Consider the following 6,000-nt stretch of genomic DNA (forward strand, 5'->3'; position numbering starts at 1 on the left):
CACTGCCGTCTCCCCGGTCTCCGGCCGCACTCCGTGCTCACCCGGCCTGTGACCGAGTGTTTCTATGTCTGGCACCCGACCCCGTGTGGAGTCTCCAAACCCAGCAGATCCCTACGGTGCGGTCCCGCGCCGCTCCTCCCGGGGGAGGAAGGGGAGTCTCCCCAGCTCTGCCGCTTGTTGGGTCCCTGCTGGAGGAGCAGTGGCCCGACTGGGCCGCGGATCACAGTTTATGGCAACCCCAAGCTGAGAGCCCGCGCCTCGGCTCCGTCTCTGCAGCCGGCTTCCCTGCTCCAATACCTGGGAGCTCTGCCGCACTCAGGCACCCCCGGTCTTTATGTGATCCCGAGGGTCCTGAGACCACACTGTCCCACGAGGGTTCCACCCCCCGCTTAGCCACTGGAGCGATGTCCCTCCGCGGAGCTGACTTCTAAAAGTTCCGATTTTGTGCTCCGCGGCTCTATCACTTGCCAGAAGCGGCCGACTGAGGCCCCCTCCCCCGCCGTCTATCCTCCCGAATATCGCCTCGGATTCACTTCTCCTCACGTCCTACCTTCCAGAAAGTGGTCGCTTTTCTGTTCAGAGAGTTGTTGCTACTCTCTTCTTCGATCTCCTGTTGAGTTCGTAGGTGTTCAGAATGGTTTGATCCCTATTCAGCTGAATTCCTGAGACCAGATGAAATCCAGGTCTCCTACTCCTCCGCCATCTTGCTCCGCCCCCCCATAAGAGACCTATACTCATCACTATTTTGAAATAATAGTGGCTATAAAATCCTCCACTAGATCTTACTTAAAGTGTTAATAAAGAAGCAATATAGGGCCGCCTGGGTGTCTGAGTCAGTTAAGCGTCCAACTCTTGATTTCGGCTCAGGTCATGATCTCAGGTTGTGAGATCGAGCCCTGTGTTGGGCTCAGTGCTGGGTGTGAAGCCTGCTTAAGATTCTAAGATCCTTTTTTTTTTTTAAGATTTTATTTATTTTTTTGACAGAGAGAGACACAGTGAGAGAGGGAACACAAGCCGGGGGAGTGAGAGAGGGAGAAGCAGGCTTCCTGCTGAGCAGGGAACCCGATGTGGGGCTCGATCCCAGGACCCCAGGATCATGACCCAGGCCGAAGGCTAATGCTTAACAACTGAGCCTCCCAGGCGCCCTAAGATTCTAAGATTCTCCTTCTCCCTCTGCCCCTTCCCTCCTCTCTTCCTCTCTCAAAAAAAAAAAGTAGCAATATAGTACTCTATTACAATATTAAATATGCACAAATGATATAGCATTTTGGTAGCTATATTTCAATTTAAAAGGTCTCTTTTAAAATCTTATGTATTTTATTTTAAACATTTAAAAACATTACTCTGGAAAGCGTTCTACAGACTGCACCAGAAAGCCAGACAGAGGGTTTCATGGCCCAAAAGAAAGTTTAAGAATTCCTACCTTGGATGAAGATCAAAGCATTAAACATATAAATGCAAAATAATTAGAGAAGCCCTACATAATGGTATAATTTAATGTTGAATGCTGTAGCACAGGCTTTAAGTACTACAAGATTTCTTCCTCCTGGTGCTACAATTTGATTCAAGATACCATGTTTTTTGATGATTTTTGACAGTTGTATACACTCATGTAATCATGATCACAGGAAGAATTAAAACAACCTAAACGGTGGCAGATCTTCAAGAAATTTCTTAACTGGGATACTTGGGTGGCTCAGTTGGTTAAGTGTCTGCCTTGAGCTAAGGTAATGATCCCAGGGTCCTGGGATATAGTCCTACATCGGGCTCCCTGCTCAGCGGGGAGTCTGCTTCTCCCTCTCAGTCGGCCCCTCCTTTCTGCTTGTGCTCTCTCTCTCTCTCCCAAATAAACAAATAAAATCTTAAAAAAAAGAAATTTCTTAACTCTTAGCATCTAGAGAGTATCCTAAGATTTCAGAGAGGGGAAAGATATGGCCTACAAGGGAACAAGAATATGATTTCATCTTAGAATCCCTTAGAACCCTCTGAGAAAAATAATTATGAACTTAAGATTCTATACCTAGTAAACATGCCAATCAAGTGAGAAGGAAAAATAAAGTCATTTTCAGACATGTAAAAATTCAGAAGGTTTATTTCTTATGCACCCTTTTAAGAAAATTACTTGAAGATGTCCTCAGCCATAACCAGAATAAAATCCAAAAGAGGTAAAAATTTGAGATCTAAGAACACTGGCTTCAACCCAAGACAAGGGAAAAAGGAAGTCAGGATGACAGGCTGGGATCCAGCCCAGAGTACTCTCTGGTCCAGATTGGAATAAGAAGGCAGAAGTTTCTGGGAAATATATCTTTAATAATTATATTGCATCTCTTACCATGGATGGAGTATGTTTAGGAAGATAGATGATCTTAGTGATTTGATGAAGACATATGACAAAAAAAGTAAAATAAAATAAAGACACTTTGGAATCATAGAATAATGAACAATATTAACACAATCACAATAATGGAAATACTATGTATTGGTATTATCAATTTTAGCTTCAACCAACAGAAAAAGCATGCAAGGATTAATTATGATTACAGAAGAGATGACGAAAGTTCTCAAATTTGGAGGAGGTTACAGATAGAAAAGTAGAAAAAGAGGCAGAGGGAAGAATAGGAGTCCTAACTTACTCATACTATTAATAATAGCTAACACTGAGTAGTTACCATATGCTCATCCTAAGAGATAACATGAATTAATTCATTTAATTTCCCACAGTGAGGACACTGAGGCACAAGGAAGTACCTAACTTTCTAACATTTGTTGCTTCTTACTTCATGGAAAGTCAAAAAGTACAAGAGACACTGTGATGGATCAAGAAAAAAGGAGATTTATATATATTATTTCTAGAAACCATAATGTATGTACCAAAGGCATAATGGCAATGGCACAAAAATGGGTATATAGATGACAATGGTGATTTTTTTAAGTCCATAGAAATTAAATCAGTTTTGTACAGGTTCATGAATAGACAGTCCAATGAGAGGGAAAAGAATATAAATTCCCAAAATATGCACAAATGATGTAAATTAATATACAACACAGGTGATATTTCAGTGAAGAAAAGAGAGGGCTAAGCAACTGGCTATCTATTTAGAAAGAATATAAGAAATAAATTTCAGATGAACTACACATTTACATTTTTAACTGAAATCATATATAGTATACCAAGAAAACATGTAAGATTATACAGATATAATATATGCATATAATTTGGGGAATAGGAAAAGTTTTTTTAAAGGCTTTCACTTAGAAGTGATAATCTATGAGATCAATAAATAAAACTACATATGTATTAAAAATTAGAGCATGGGGGTGGCCCTGGGTGGCTCAGTCGGTTAGGTGTCTGCCTTCGGCTCAGGTCATGATCCCAGGGTCCTGGGGTGGAGCCCCATGTCAGGCTCCCTCCTCAGCATGGTGCCTGCTTCTCCCTCTGCCCCTCCCCCGCCTCATGCTCTCTCAAATAAATGAGTAAAAATCTTTAAAAATAAATAAATAATAAAAATAAAAATTAGAGCATGGGACAAAATAGCATAAGCAAAGTTAACAAACAACAAATAACAAACCTGGGAAGAAAATGGCAACATGAATGATAGTGGGCTTTTTTCTTTCCTTTGCAGGTAAGGAGCTCTTAGAAATTAGTAAGAGGAAGGTCAACAATTCAATCAAAAAACTGACAAAGGACAATACACAAAAAAGAAAATGCAAATCACTTCCAAAGGGAAAACTTACTGAATGATACGCAGTTTGAAATGCAACAAACTATACAGGGATTTAAGAAATTTTGTTTACATTAGATTCCGCAGTTGAACCAACATTAACAACCCTCCTGAGGGCACTTTTAGTGATTTGGCAGGACAAAGAACAAATCAATGGGATGATGAACTAATGGGGCATAAGGAAGTAAAAGTGAAGAATGTAAAGAAGGAAAAGGGAGGGAACTGGACGAGACTGGAGGTCACCGGGTCAAGGGAAGAAACAATCAGCCCAAGAAACATTTCAAGCTATAAAAAAGAGGGGCTGGATTAAGAAAGTCAAGTGGTTAATTGTGAATTTCAAGCTGGACAAGGAAAGAGAAGTGGGAAGAACGTGGAGCCAACACCAAAGGGAAGATGGAGAGACCGAGGGGACCTGAGGTTTTTACAAGGCTTAAATGGAGTGTGGGCATGAAAGAGCTAGGATAGAAGATTTGGTCGGTAACTGGGATTTTAGACTTTGATTTCTAAGATGGATCAAACTCCCACATACAAAATGTGACCCATTTAGTGGGTAACTGAACTGGAGAGGAAGTAGTCATTGGAGTTGAATTTGGGCAAGATTAGTATTTTGGATGGACGATCTATAGCACCTAATATCTATAACACCACTGAGACCTGAGACCCAACAGTGGACATCGTCAGAATGGCCAACAAATGACATAGAGGAAAGAGCTGTTAGCAGGCTTACTGAAGGAATGCTCATAGGAGAGGAGCAAGAGTGAGGACCCTGGGCTTTGCAAGGTCATGATGTCTAGGATGTCAGAGCTGGAAATGAACTGAAGAATTGCAAGTTTCCAGCAATTAACAGGTCTACTTATAATATCTATTTCATAAAGCTGTTGTGACAATCCAATGAGATGACATATGTAAATAGCCTGGTGCAGTGGTGGTCAGCATTATAATTAGCATAATTAGCCTTATTATGTATTCCTGGGAGCAGAGAGGAAATACATATAATTAATCACATCTCACATTTTCATTTGGGAGATGGAATACTGGAAAGCAGACTAAGGGACCTGCTAGGTCATGCCACCATTCTGTGATAGAAATTCTAGATTCTGGAACTGGTTCCTTATTCCCAACACCGAATTAGTTCATTCTGGGGAAGAAGAAAAAAAAAGCTGCATTCTTCAAAGACTTTCTAAATGCATATGGGCAAACAGAAATCTGCTTTCAGTCTCACATGGGCAACAGAAAACATCATAAAACGGGGAGACTGGGTGGCTCAGATGGTTAAGAGGGGAGTCTGCTTCTCCCTCTCCCTCTGCTTGTGGTCTGTCTCTCCCTCTCTCAAATGAATAAATAAAATCTTTAAAAAAAAAAAAGAAAATACAACAAATCCAATGAGTAAAATAAAAAGAGTCCTTGAATAATTTTAGGGGAATATAGTACACTACTACAAGAAAGGAAAATATAGCTCAAAATTGTTTTATTGGCCAGTTTATCACCTTGATGTAAAATACAGTAATGGAAACTTAAGAGCATGCCTTTTGAATTTTAATGAATTTCAATGAAATGTGGTTACAATTTGAAGTTATATAGATAAACAGATTGTTGGAATAAAGGTCTATATACTCATATATGTCCATTAATAAAACTACTTATTATTAATCTGTTAGTTAAGTTTTTGACAAATTGCAATTATGTTTTTGTGTGATAGACCTAGTTCATGGTCCCAGTTGTATATGATACAGATAAATACCAGTTGATAGCTCAACAACAATCATTTATCTTTTAAAGCATAAAACTATTCAACCATGTCTCCATAGAAGACATTTTTCTTTCTTTCTGTTGTTTTTTTTTTAGGATTTTTAATTTATTTTTTGACAGAGAAAGAGACAAGGAGAGAGGGAACACAAGCAGGGGGAGTGGGTGGGGGAGAAGCAGGCTTCCCGTTGAGGCGGGAGCCGGATTCCAGAGTCCTGGGATCATGACCTGAGCAGAAGACAGAAGCTTTTTTTTTTTTTTAAAGATTTTATTTATTTATTTGAGAGAAAGAATGAGAGAGAGAGCACATGAGAGGGGGGAGGGTCAGAGGGAGAGGCAGACTCCCTGCCAAGCAGGGAGCCCGATGCGGGACCCGATCCCGGGACTCCAGGATCATGACCTGAGCCGAAGGCAGTCGCTTAACCAACTGAGCCACCCAGGCAACCCAGAAGACAGAAGCTTAATGACTGAGCCACCCAGGTGCCCCAGAAGGCGTTTTTGGTGGAACAAGATCGAGAACTGAGCAAAAGTT

The sequence above is a fragment of the Zalophus californianus genome, chromosome 1, assembly GCF_009762305.2.
Source record: "Zalophus californianus isolate mZalCal1 chromosome 1, mZalCal1.pri.v2, whole genome shotgun sequence".
In the NCBI taxonomy this organism is placed as follows: domain Eukaryota; kingdom Metazoa; phylum Chordata; class Mammalia; order Carnivora; family Otariidae; genus Zalophus; species Zalophus californianus.